At 36.8% G+C, this 13,897-nt stretch overlaps 1 long non-coding RNA gene across 1 annotated transcript; it reads left to right on the top strand.

The window, feature by feature from the left end:
* Positions 1-2,465: 2,465 nt before the first annotated feature.
* LOC125804684 (uncharacterized) lies at positions 2,466-7,601 on the top strand. Its single transcript, XR_007440839.1, has 2 exons — positions 2,466-2,809; positions 7,099-7,601. It is a non-coding gene; the product is annotated as an uncharacterized LOC125804684 (long non-coding RNA).
* The last annotated feature ends 6,296 nt before the right edge of the window (positions 7,602-13,897 follow it).

Consider the following 13,897-nt stretch of genomic DNA (forward strand, 5'->3'; position numbering starts at 1 on the left):
ACTGAAAAAAATGATGAGTAAAATTTACTTTAAAAAAAGTTTTGCGACGTTTTGCATTTGCTTTTTTTTAAGTAAATTTAATTTCAGATAAATTTAAGTGAAGTTAACTTAAACTCGATTTCAAGACTTAAATGTTACATAGAGTAAATAAGTGGACTACACCTCAATCCTTTCTTTTAGTAACCTTTGCTTAATTTCTGCATACAATATTACATAAATGCAATTACTTAAGTTATACAATATTACTCAAATAATTTATGATACATATTATATTATAATTGCTGAAATTTAAATATTTTTAGTTAAAACCCACAAATGGATGGCATGTAATGCAATCTTTTTAGTATACTAAAAAGAATGCATTACATGCCATCCTGTTTACAAAATAAACTAAATAATATTTCAGGAATTATATTATATATCATTAATTATGTCAGTAATATTGTATAAATGAAGTAATTGTGATTAGGACATATTGCATGAAGAAATCCAGTAAGGTTTACTAAAAGAAAGGATTGACTGAAGTTTAGTGCACTTATTTACTCTGTGTAACATTTAAGCCTTGAAACTGAGTTGAAGTTACTTATATTTATCTGAAATTAAATTTACTTAAAAAAGAGCAAATGCAGAAAGTTGTGAAACTTTTACTTATAAATTTTACTCATCTGTGAGACATGCAGCAGTGTGGAATTCACCTCGTCTGTGGGAATAGAAATGATGCACAGTCTACGTGTGTGTTTATAAGGAAACAGACTTATGATGAGAGCTTCGGTGCCATATTTTCACACAACCAGATACAGGTGTCATTTTTCGATTAGGGTAAAAATATTTGTATACATGTCTTCCATAGGATATGACAAAAGTCTGGTACTAGTTCTTAAAGCGACTTACAAATAATAAGATACCTTAGCAATAGAGGACATAGAAGGACATAGCAGCCGTTGTGCTCTGTTTTGGACCATCTGAAGTGGTTTTACAACACAGGCTGGGAGGCACATTAGCATTGCATTGCAATAGTCGAGGCATGAGATGACTACTGCTTGTACCAGATGTTGGGTGGCCTGTTGAGTTAGGAACAAATTTATCAAATTTGTCTCTTTTTTTTCCACAAAGTGGTAGGATTGAGCAATTGAGGCAAAATGTTGTGTAAAAGATAGCTGGTCATCACCTATAACATCAAGGTGCCTAGCAACCTCTTTCGGTGAGATTGAAAGTGAGTCAATGGTTATGGTGAAGTCCTGTTAAATGGATTGTTTCGCTGGAGGAACAAATAGTTCATTCTTGGATAGATAGATTTAGCAAATGATGTGGAGTTGATGCTGCAGTTGGTCTGCAGGTCTAGGTTCAGCAACAGTATGTGCTGAAAGAATGAGGTCAGCTGACTAGCTGAATATACTGAATATAAACCAGGTTATTCCATCAATGTTTTTTTTTTTCTTCCCTGATGGAGCGGGCATATTCCAAGATGACAGAATTCAGGATTCATGGGTCTGGAATTGTGAAAGAGTGGTTCAGGGAGCATGAGATCATCATTTTCACACATGGATTGAGAGAGTTCACCACAGAGTCCAGATCTTAGCCTCACTGAGAATCTTTGGGATGTGCTGGATGGAGAAGAGCTGCTTTGTGCAGTGGTCAGACTCTTCTATCATCAATGCTGCTGCAAGATCTTGGTGAAAAATGAATGCAACACTGGATTGACTTTTTTCTTTGGTCTTTTTTTTTGATCAGGCAGTGTATTATTGTTGTTAATAGCCCACATAGTAATGATTTTCCATTTCTCCATGTATATAATGGAGGTCATTGTGTGCTACAGTGTCTTCCTCTAGTATTTCTCTCCTTAAGCCAGTTTACCTCATCTTGCTTGCAACTGAGAGCGAGTCAAAATCATTTCCCTTCAATCTGTTCCTGTTTTGTGACTCACGGGTACACACTCGACAGATACACAGCCCTCGCAAAAGGAAGACACAGTATAACAGGTGCATGACTGCATCGGGTTTGATTGAACCTGCTCACAGATTTCCTGAGCCATTTGGGCTGTGGAATATAATAATAAAAAAAAAAAAAAAAAAAAACGGGAATAGCAGTTTGAAAGTAGTTGAATTGAAAAATATAGCAGTGCAGGAGTAGCTGATTATACTGTGATCCTTTCGGCGGTTCCACCACAACCCACCAAGGCCAATATTATTGTTAGTCCAAATACAAACGTTGCAGTAAATAACCTACAGCAACCCTTGAATAAAAAAGAAAAAGTGTGTGTGTGTGTGTCTGTGAATGTGAATGTATGTGTGGTGTGAATATGCCACGCTCGGTTTGTGTGAGTATGTGTGTAACTGAGTGTGTGTGTGTGTGCTGAAGCTTTTAGAGATTCAGCCTTGTGAAGATCAGCAGCAAGCAGACTCCAGGAGGGAGGAGTAGGAATGATGAAGTCTGGCTGTATGAAAAATATCGCTGCTAATGTTTAACAGTGGTGACAGTGGGGCTACGGCACCTGGAGAAACGCTGCGAGCATAAACAAAAGTGCCAGGAAGTGCAGGGAAGACAGGAGCGTACGAGCGAGAAGCGAGCAGTGCAGATATTCAGACCCGCGCTGGAAGAGACACCGGCCTCTGAAACGTCCCCAGAAAAGGATTCGCCGTTTTTGACAAATGACAGCAAAATAGACATTGATTGCCAATAATTGAAGGGCAACACATGCATTGTCCCTGGCCAGGAAGGACAGATGCTATCTACTCTTCAGTCATATCCTGACACAAATAGCAGCGGAGAAAGCTCATTCCATGCTGAGAGAAAGAAAGGAAAAAGTTGTGTAAGTGTGTGTGTGTGTGTGTGTGTATAAGTCTGCGGGCGTTTGTGTTTGAATATTTTCAGGACAGAAGTGTCCTGGCTTGTTGAAATTCCAGGGGAACAGGGCTAACCTTCTTGTTGCAAGAGGGCCAAAAAAATAGTTAAAAACTAAAAGAGCAGAAAAAAAGTTATTTAAGTTATTAAAAAAAAAAAATTTTTATTCTCTTCAGACAAGATAACTGTAGTTTACATAGGGATGTGGTGTAGTGTCATTTTGGTTCCCCTATATAATAAGCATCTATAATCAAATCAAATTAAATCATATTTATTTGTATAGCGCTTTTTACAACTGGGGTTGGCACAAAGCAGCTTTACAGAAACATGATTACAGGACAAAGAATCAGGCAAAACATTAAACATAGAAAATACAGAATACAGAACCCCCAGTGAGCGCGGAGGCAAGGAAAAACTCCCTCAGAGCTGCAGGAGGAGGAAGAATCCTTGGGAGGACCAAGACTCACATTTAAGGGGGACCATCCTACCACTGGTCAAACAGCTTTTAAATTAATTTTAAAAATTATTTTATACATCCACATAGGTTTTATATATTCAGGAGGATAGGCAGCACCACTAATGGCTTGGATGTAATCTGTAGTGGAGGGCTGGCACTAGCTATTTGGGTCCCTAAGCTCAAATGCTTTGTGATACCCTCTCCCCACACAATAAATTAGTATGTCGAATTACTGTATGGTTTATGCAAAACCAAATGGGTATTTTTCCAAAGTTTGAACCCCTGTTACTCTAACTCTACAGTAATATCACTTGATACCTTGGCCTGTGTCTTTCTTCTGTTTCTGTCCTCTGTTCTTGTGTTTTGTTTACTCCCCCTTGTGCTTCTAGAGCACATGGCTTTGTTGTGTTAGTGTTATGTCTCCACCCTAGCCCAGCCCTAGCCATTAGTGTTGTCAGCTTGTGTCTTGTTTGTAACCCCGCCCCCTCGTTTACCAGTCCCAGGTGTTCCTTACCCTCTCTGTGTATACATAGCTGGTAGTTTGAGTGTTTTTTGTTCAAGTTTTTTGCATCCTTGTGTTCTGCATATGTGTGGATTGGTTTTGTATTTTATGGTCCTTTACAACTGCGGTGTTTCATCTCTCCAGGTCTGTCATTTTATGTGCCTTAGTATTCTATGTTTACGAGTCATGTTTTAGAGTTTCTTAGTTTCTGTCATAGTTAATGATATATCCTAGTCCGAGTTTTTTCCTTACACACTTAGAAAGTTGCAGATTTGTACTTAAAAGGGTACAAAGCTTGTCGCTGGGGCTGTACCTTATATTGAGGTACAAAAAATGACCTTTTAGTGAAAGTCCCTTTTTGTACCCATGGTTTTTGTGCCAGTAAAGATTATAAAGATTATAAACATTATCATTAACTGAATATGGCTCAAAAACTGGATAATCCAAAATTGTCTGGCTTTCAAATAAAAAACATGCAATTTAAATAGATATTGTTTATTAGTACAGTGGTACAGAATACTGAATGTACCCTTTGGCTGGCTAAATGGTACAAAGCTGTACTTATTGCTGTTAGAAATTACTTTGTACTTCAGAGGGAACAAATCTGACCCTGTAAAAACCAATATTATACCTTTGAGGGGACAATTATGAAGAGTGTACCTTTAAGTACAAAAAAGAACTCATATCGTACCTCTGTTTTTAGGGTGTACTAGTGTTTTTCTGTCTTGTTTCCATTTATCTTGTTTGTTTAACAAATATATATGTCCACACTTATGTCCGTCCCTCTCATTTGTGACATAACATATGCCATCAACAGTGTAGATTTTACTTTACTTTTTAAAGATTTTAATGGTGTCGTTTAATAACAGTCTGAATTGATGGTTTTATAGGACTCCAAATGTTGGATTATGTAAAACCGAACAGACATTTTTCCTAGGTTTGACTTCTCAATACTCTGAAACACTACAGTCATATCACTTGAAATGTATTCCTTGAAAACATGAGAATTACATTTTTATGACTGTAATGGTGTGATAAGACAACACTTAAATTTCTATGTTTTATAGGACTCCAAACTGGTCTATAAACCACCAAATAGCCTATTTTACTTCATTTGCCACCCCAGTAATTCAAATTATAACAGTATTGTTACTTGAAACATACATGAATGAATACTATTACAAGTGTTCTTCAAGAATTCAGTGGTGCCATTTGATAATCCTTTGATTTTCTTTTTTCTTATTTTATTTTGGTCAATATGTAAAAAAATCATAATTTTATTTTCTAATGTTGCCACCCCATTACTTCAATACATTACTGTTATGGAAAGTTTATTTCAAAACATTAATGTTTTTTCTAATAAGACCTAAATTTTGGTCTATACATAATGGGATGTTTTAAATATTGTGGATAGTAGATAACCTGAAAACAGGTATATTTTATTTTTAATACTTAAATTACTTTCAATACACTTTTCTACAGATCTGGTGTATAACTGCTGATTAGATCTTGATAGGATTCAAGGACTCAAGGATTTAAGGAGATTTTATTATCTTTTTAAATTACATGTGGTACATGAGGTAGAACATAATTTTATTTCCACAGTCTAGTTTACACCCAAAGAGCAATTTTAAAATAGATAAATATAAAGACAAATTTAAACAGAATAAAAGTAAAATAATAATAAAATGCATGACATAATTACACAAAACACAGGGAAGTTGCAGCAACATGTACTGCAAAGTGCAAGTTTGATATAGCAGCATGATGATTATGAATGGATATCAGGAAAGGATATCAGTAACATGAAAAGTGATAAAGTGTCTCAGTGTGATAGATTATATTATGAGTTATAAAACTCGTTTCTGTTCCATTTTTTTTTGTCTCGACACGAAAGGCACAAGCTGGTTCTCCCTCAGAAGCTGAAGTATCATCTCAAGGTTTTTACTCAAGTAAAAGTGTAAAAGTACTGCTTTCAAAACTACTTGAAGTATTAAAGTTAAAGTTATATAAGAGAATACAAATGCCATTAAGGACAAAATCTCAGGCAGCACCACAGGAGCCTATAGTGCAGCATGATCCCTCTCCTAAACACATTTTTCTAAAAGCTGTAATAGCTATAAATGTTCTATTAAAATGTTAATGTTGAAAATTTTGAAATGCACTAGGCTCACTGTTTTGGCTGCATGAAAGTCCATTGAAAATGAATGCATTTTAGAATAATGAAAAAATATAAAAGAAGCTTAGTTGAGACATTTTTAGAGCTTGAGTTCTCTTGAGTCTCTGCATGGATCATATTCATACCAGACTACATACGTCCGCTATGTGCAAGTGTGATGGATCGAGTATAAATGGTATATGGTGTCGGAATGGTCTATGTTTATACTTCTCATCCAACCACAATCAAATTCAAGTTCAATCATGTTCAAGTTATATTTAGATTCCGATTATGCTTACACTGTAAAAATAAAAAAAGTTGAGAAAACTCAAAATTTCAAGGCAACTTCAGCACAAGATTTTTCGAGTTTTGAGGCCAACTCAAAGTTTTGAAGAAAATCACGTGTGGTTTGCCAACTAGAAATCTTTAGCCCAGATAGTTATTTTTTTATATGTATTGAAACATCACATATTAACTCTCACCAGCTTAAACATTTAATTTGTGTTTTTAGTTGTGCATTGTATAAGTTTTGCTGACTATCCTTTAGGGTCAACTAAAAAAATTACGTTGTGCCAATGGAAAGGTGTACATTAATTTAATCATCTAGTGGGTACAACACTATATTTTGGTTAATTTAACAAAGCAACTGGGGACTTTTATTAATTTATTAAGTCTATTTCATACCTGCCTTATGGTCAATCATATAAGATTGCAAATAATGCAAAAGTTACCAGCTTGACTAGGCCAGGCTGTTAATAGTATATAATATATATGCAAATTCCATGAGAAGGCAGTCTGTGAGGAATGACTACACACTGATAGTGAGTGAGAGGTTGGAGGACACGCCCAATATGCAAATAGCATGACCAACATCAGGTTAAAACCCCTGCTGAATTGCTCTGTAGACCCCGTTCAACTAAAAGGCCAATCTGAGCATGTGCAGTAGAGCAGAGTAGTTGGCTTGGCCTCAACTAGAGTTCAACTACAATTTGTAAATTTTGCAAACACAAATGATTTAGTTTGGCCAATTCTTAACCAGAAATGTAATAATGTTAGTTGAGGCAACTAGTTTGCGATAATTTAGAGTACAATTTAATATTATATATTATATTTATAATTAATATTATTTTTTTATTACAGTGCAGGAAGTTGACCAGATAGAAGGCAGGAGGAGTGTCAACCCCCTGGCAACCAGACAAGACGAAAATCAACTGTCCACCCCCATACATACTGTGCTGTCTAGTGTACCAAGACTACCAAGAGCCTGCCGACTGATAGGAACAAAAATACCAGGGGAATCCAAAGGCAGGATGCCCATTAGTGCTGATGCCCGTTAAGGAGTCTACAAATGAATGAAGGCGGCTGACTGCTGTGCTGTTACACAAATCGCCATTAAGGGACTGAAATCCTCAAAATGTCAAACCACTGACTTGCCAAATTGCTAGTTGTCTGTCTCAGTTATGTGACCTTTTGCTCACAATGGCCAATGATTCTTCTGCATAATATTTTTACATATATATACACTAAATGCTCATTGCTATAAAAGCTGGTTTTAATCTGGCTCAGGAAAATATATGTTTCTCTATTATTGTTATTACCTTTTTGTCAATGCGTGTATGCACTACATAAATAGTATGGAAGTACTTGTAACATTGTGATCTTTTGTTTATATATAGGTACAGTGCCAGTCAAAAATTGAGCACACCTTAAATTCAGTGTTTGTTTTTTTTTTTTTTCATTATTTAAACTTTTTCCACATTGTAAGTTAATACTAAAATCACCCAAACTATGTCCAAAAAAAAACATTTTTAGTGAACAAAAAAATGTTAAACAAACCAAAATATGTTTTATATTTTAGATTTTCAGATGACAGCTTTGGACATCTTGGCATTTTCAATTTTTTTTCAGCTTTATGAGGTAGTGTCGCCCGGAATGGATTTCAGTTAACAGCTGTGCTGAGAGTTGATCACTTGAATTTCTTGCTCCTTTAATGAAATGTTTGAGAGCATCAGTTGTAAAGTTGTGAAGAGGTAGAGTTGGTATACAGTGAAAGTATCCCTAAGTGGTATCCCTAACTACTGATGAAACTGGCTCTCATCAGGACAGTCCCTGATGAGAGAAAGGCCAATGGCTCAATGATTTGGGTGTAACATGAAATAAAACAATCAGCGTGTCAACTGCCATTTTCTTTAAGAGCCAGATGTGCTCTGACTTTGGTGAATTGGCATTTCAAATTTTGGTATTTGCGCAGCAGTTCAACATTTCTCAGCGGAAGAAACTGACCTGTGAGTTTACGCTTTGAATGTGTGTTAGGAGGTAATTTATGGGAACAGCAATGTGATTTTATCCTTTATTCTGTTGTTTGTTGATGTAAAAGTTGGATTGTGTGAACGACTGTGGGTGTAGGTGCTCTGAGTGCATGTAACAACGTAGCTATAAAAAATGGACACCTGGTGGTTGACTGTTGACAGTGTTTTAATCAGTCAGTGGTGCACCTGTGTTTTTTGCCGATAGCAAAATAGCAATGTGCTTAAAATTTATCTGAACAAACCTTATTTTTAGACTTCATGCCCATCGATGTAGATTTATTCCTGAATTCCGACGCTATGTTAACGACTCAGATGCAAGACGTGAAATTAGACTGTTGATGGGGTTGTTTACAGGGTAAGATAGGGCCCAAAAGTTACCTCTGTCATACAGGATAAGTTTATCAAAGTTACCAGCCTCAGAAAACACAATGCTTTTACAGAGTATTTTGGTTTGTTTAAAACGTTTAAGTTACTACATGATTCCTTATGTGTTCCTTTAGAGCAGGGGCCATTCGCGGCCCGTTTTCTTTTTTGGAGCGGCCTGCAAGGTATTTTAGAAATACTATGAAAGTTGGCCCGCTGTTAAGCAGGTGTTTATAATGTGAGATTCAAAGTTTGAACGCTAGGTGTCAGAAACAGGCCAAAGAGTCTAAAAGCGGAGAGAGTGAAGTTTTAGCGCAAAAAAACGGACCAAAAAGTCTAAAAGCGGAGAGAGTGCGCATTTCTAGCGCAAAAAAAAAACAGGCCAAAGAGTCTAAAAGCGGAGAGGGTGCGCAGTTTTAGCGCAGAAAAATGGCAAATGAGTCTAAAAGTTGCCGTAATTAAGGAGTTTAATATTAAGAGTCATCATGAAATGAAACATCAATTTGAAATATCTTACACAACACTGTCAAAGATAAAGATAGTTAGTCAAGTAAAATGGTGTGTAAATGAAAGTAATCAGGAAAATGAATTATTTAAAGTGGTATATTTCATTATTTGTTTTATTACAGAGTCTGTGGCCCGTGACTTCAAATATATTTCTCCTTCTGGCCCCCAACAAAAAAAGTTTGGACACCCCTGCTTTAGAGTCTGGTTGAATTTAATATTAATTTACAATGTAGGAAAAAAAAAAAAAACATAATCCCTACATACAGGCCACCCTTTGTGTACATACTGCATGTGTATAAGTCTGTTATACACTCTTCAGGAGGGCCACCTTGATTATGCCAGTGGACTCCACCGCAGGTGTTTTGGGATTGTAAGCGTTTATACGTACAAAATGCAAAACGATGATGCTCCGCTGGCTTATTCCTTTGGGTCACATAAAAACAAGGAGGGAGGATTCGCTTTGGGTTTTCCCCAGGTGAAAATTTGAACATGAATATTTCAGCACACACATACTTTGGCACCCTGTCTTGCTGGAAGGCATTCTCTCTCTCTCTCTCTCTCTCTCTCTCTTTGTCTTTTTCTCTCTCTCTCTCTCTCTCTCTCTCTCTCTCTCTGTGTGTCCCACACACACACACTCACACACACTCGCACAGATAAAAGCACATTTTTCAATACTGAGACTCATTAACAAAGATATTTCTGCTAAATGAGAAATGAGGGGCATGCTTGATATGCAGGCCATATGACTTGGGTGCTATCTCTGCGTGCACGGCATGGCATTAGGAATTATTGTCCAAAAAAGGACAATAACAACAACAACAACAACAACAAAAAACAATTAAATAAATAAATACATGAATAAAATTCAATCAGGAACAAAATGATTATTGTAACTGTTGAGACAATCACTTTCATTCTTTGTTAAAAAGTCATTACCATGTAATTACAAAATGACAAAAAAAAGCCACGAGTAATGAAGTAATGAAGACAAGCCTGCTGTAATCATGAAATTCAGACTATTCAGACTATTTTACAATCTGCGATGATCTGACGATTGTTACAACCGTCGCCTCGAGCCGTTTGGTTTGATCAGCCCATGGGTGCGAAAAATCAATTTCCTGTTCAACTTAATTAACATGATTAGCTGTTAGGAGTCCCAGTTGCCCCATCCTGTCCAATCACGGCATGAATGGATCTGAGTTCATCAGCGTAACCATGATGATCTTAAGGTGAGGGTGTTAATCATGTGTCCTTGAAGCAACCTATCTTTCACGCCTTCAGATTTTCCGCAGTTTGAGCGTACGTATGTATAGCCGTCGAGCATTCTTGTAATCCTTGGGTGCTGTAATACAGGCAGTGTTGATCTCTTTGTGGAAGACCTGTACACAATCTACACAATCCGGCAATGATCTAATCAGCCAATCATCATGTAGCAGCGTAAAAGTGCAGAACGTAAAATCATGCATATAAGTGATGATCGTTGATTGCCATGTTTGTTTGTCCCAGATGGGCTGACTTAAGTGTTTCTACGGGTGGAGTCAACCCCCTTAGCAACCGGATGGGACCAACCTGGTGGTGGTGGTGGTGGGGCAAATTGAGAGAAAAGTCATGAAAGACATCAGCATTTAAAAGCAGCAAAGCAGGTGTGTAAGTAGAGGTATTTTAAAGGCAGATACTGTAGAAACTGCTCTCCTGGTAGAACTTTTACTACAGCTTTCAATTTTACAACTGCTGATCTTCTGGGATTTCTAGAACAATAGTCTGTAGAGTTTACTCAGAATACTCAGAATGTACATTATAAAACAAATCCACTGATTGTCAGATCTAGTAAAGAAAACACATTGTTTGATAGAAGTGGTGAACAGAGAATGAACAGAATGGTTTGAGCTGGCAGAAAGGCTACAGTAGCTCATGGAACCACTCAACTCACAAGTGTGGTGAGCAGAAAAGCATCTCAGAATGAACAACACCAATGTGAACTCTTAACCCTTGTGCGATCTTAACATTCTGTTTACTCCCCTTTGTCCTACAGGTAAAAAATGACCCCCCTTTCCAAAGCCCCAAAATAAAGCAGCTTAATTAAATTTTAAATTCTAAATCTATTTTGCATGATAAAAGAACCTGTTATTTATCAATTCAATTCAATTTAATTAACTATTTATTATGTATTTTTTTGCTACACAAAAAATAAAAATGACATCAGTAACCAGTATTACTCTTTTTTCACTTTTTTTTACCACTAACCAGCTGTCATAACTGTTTTATTTTGCACAGTAAAGCTTTATAATTGCTATTATGTAAATGTGAGGTAATTCACTTGTTGGTCCTGACTCACTGTTGCCTCAGGATTCCTGAGAAAGTGTAAAAGATTTTCAGCGGCATTGTGGCATGAAATTTTGTCCTTCCACTCTCTGCATCCCAGAGACTATACAGCCCTGAATAAAATAAAAGACCACTTAAAAATGATGAGTTTCTTGGATTTTAAAAAGTTGAAAACCTCAGCAATATAATCAAGAGGAAGATGGATGATCATAAACCATCAAACCAAACTGAACTGCTTGAATTTGTGCACCAGGAGTGGCATGAAGTTATCCAAAAGCAGTATGTAAGACTGGTGGAGGAGATTTTTTATTCATCTGCTAATATCAAAAGCTATATGTAGCCATGCAGGTCAATCTCATCCATATTTTTCCAGTTTTTTCCATATTTCCTAAAAAAAAAAAAAATCCTCCAGGATGTTTCTCCAGGATGATTTTTTTGATGGCTAGTGTGATGAACAGGAGAAAGGTGGATGGGATGAAATGTGCTGGACATGGCAGCTGAATACACTGTTGGCCCTGAAGTCATTCTTATGGTGTTTGATGCTTTGTTTATTAGAGAGAGTTTGTGTGTGGCTTTTACACTTTTTTCTTAAATGCTTTTATAAAAAAAAATGACCCATAAGACAACCTTTTTACCCTAGTGGTTTACAGCCCACATGGAAATTTAAACAAAAACGAAATATCACTCTTTCTAATGATGGGGTGCCTTTAGGAAAAGTCATACAAATTCATGTTGGAAAAAGATAGTTTAAGGTTTTTTTTTAAGCTAAATATGGTAGCGGGTCACTTTTGACCCACAAGACAACACAAGGGTTAAGTCTGATGGGTTACAACAACAGAAGACCAAATCAGGTTCTCATATTGTCAGGCAAAAACAGAAAACTGAGGCCGCATTTGGTGCGCACTCATTTAAATTCTGGAAGACTGTAGAAATGTAGCTTGGTTTGAGGAATCTTGGTACTTTTTGAGGATTATCACCATAGATGTTCTCAAACAGCATGAATCAACTGACTCATCCTTCTTTGTACCAGCCGTCCAAGCTGGTGGAAGTGCTGTGATGGTCTGAAGAGATTTTTAAGAGAGTTTTATTGACATACTTTGGGTTGTTAATATTAATCGATCACTGCTTGAAGGCTACAACCTATGTGAGTGCTCTTGCTGACCATGTACATTCCTTCATGGCCACAATTTACCCATCTTCTAATGGCTGTGTCCATGTGATAATGGGCCATGCCTCAAAGCACAAGCTGCATGCAAACAACAAAATAGAGGTCAGTGACATTTTCCAATCCAGTGACTGCAGATTGAACAGCCTCGATGGAAGAATTTCCCTAGTAGAAGTTTTTCACAAAGAATTCCAAGCGTTTCATGACAGCCTGGAGTTCAGCCAGGAACAAATCACGGAGCTAGCCAAGGAAAACAAAGCTCTACACCATGCTGTCATCAACCTCACATCCCAGCTATCAACCAACCATACTGGATACTGAATAATACTGGATCTACAGGCCCAGAGCATGAGAGACAATATCATCTTTTCCGGCATTCCTGAAAATCCATCCGAAGATACAGAAGAAACTGTCCAGGAATTTCTAATTAACAAACTAAAACTTTCCCCTGATAAAGCCAATAATGTCACATTCCACTGCATCTTCTGCACTGAAGGAAAAAAAAAATATCAAAATAAAAGTCCAAGACCTGTAGTTGCCAAAGTTGAACACCTTAAACTTAAACAGCTGATTATGAGCAAAGGTAAAAAGCTCATAAAGGGGAACCAAATATGGCACCAACAATTAATTCCCCCACAAAATTATGAAGCCCAGGAGGGGTTGTGGAAAAAAAAATAAATCAATACAATTTTTGCTCATGTTTTCTTTAATGTGAGTAAATGATTTGCAATTCGTGCTCACGATTTCTTTAATTTGAGCAAACAATTTCTTTAATTCGAGATTCATGATTTCTTTAATTTGAGCGAAGAAATTTTATGCACATTAAGACAAAAAGCTCTGAGGGAAAGGAGCATTTTTCACTCTTGATCTGTTGCAGGGCTGCTGTGATGATAATCAGTTATCGACATTTATAACCTGCTGCTTATTAAAGCTCCAGTGTTACGGTTAGATAATACAATGTCCAGATTTTGCCGTAGTGGTGGCGTCACTACAGTGCAGTGGGGTCGGCTCAATTACCACGAGACACCCCATGTGGAAATAAAAAGAAGAATAAAAAGTATATATTGGATGCTGGTGATCTTCAGGCCCTCAATTGGCACTGCATTAAAAACAGGCATGATTCTGTACCGGAAATCACTTCATGGACTCAGGAATACTTCCCGAAATCATTGTCTATTAAATACTGTTCACTGTGCAAGTCGCAAACGCAAGTTAATTAGTTGCATCCTCTAAATCTCTTTGAATGCCGTCTACATTTCTTGACTGTTTCTGA

Source organism: Astyanax mexicanus, chromosome 10 (assembly GCF_023375975.1).
Source record: "Astyanax mexicanus isolate ESR-SI-001 chromosome 10, AstMex3_surface, whole genome shotgun sequence".
In the NCBI taxonomy this organism is placed as follows: Eukaryota; Metazoa; Chordata; class Actinopteri; order Characiformes; family Acestrorhamphidae; genus Astyanax; species Astyanax mexicanus.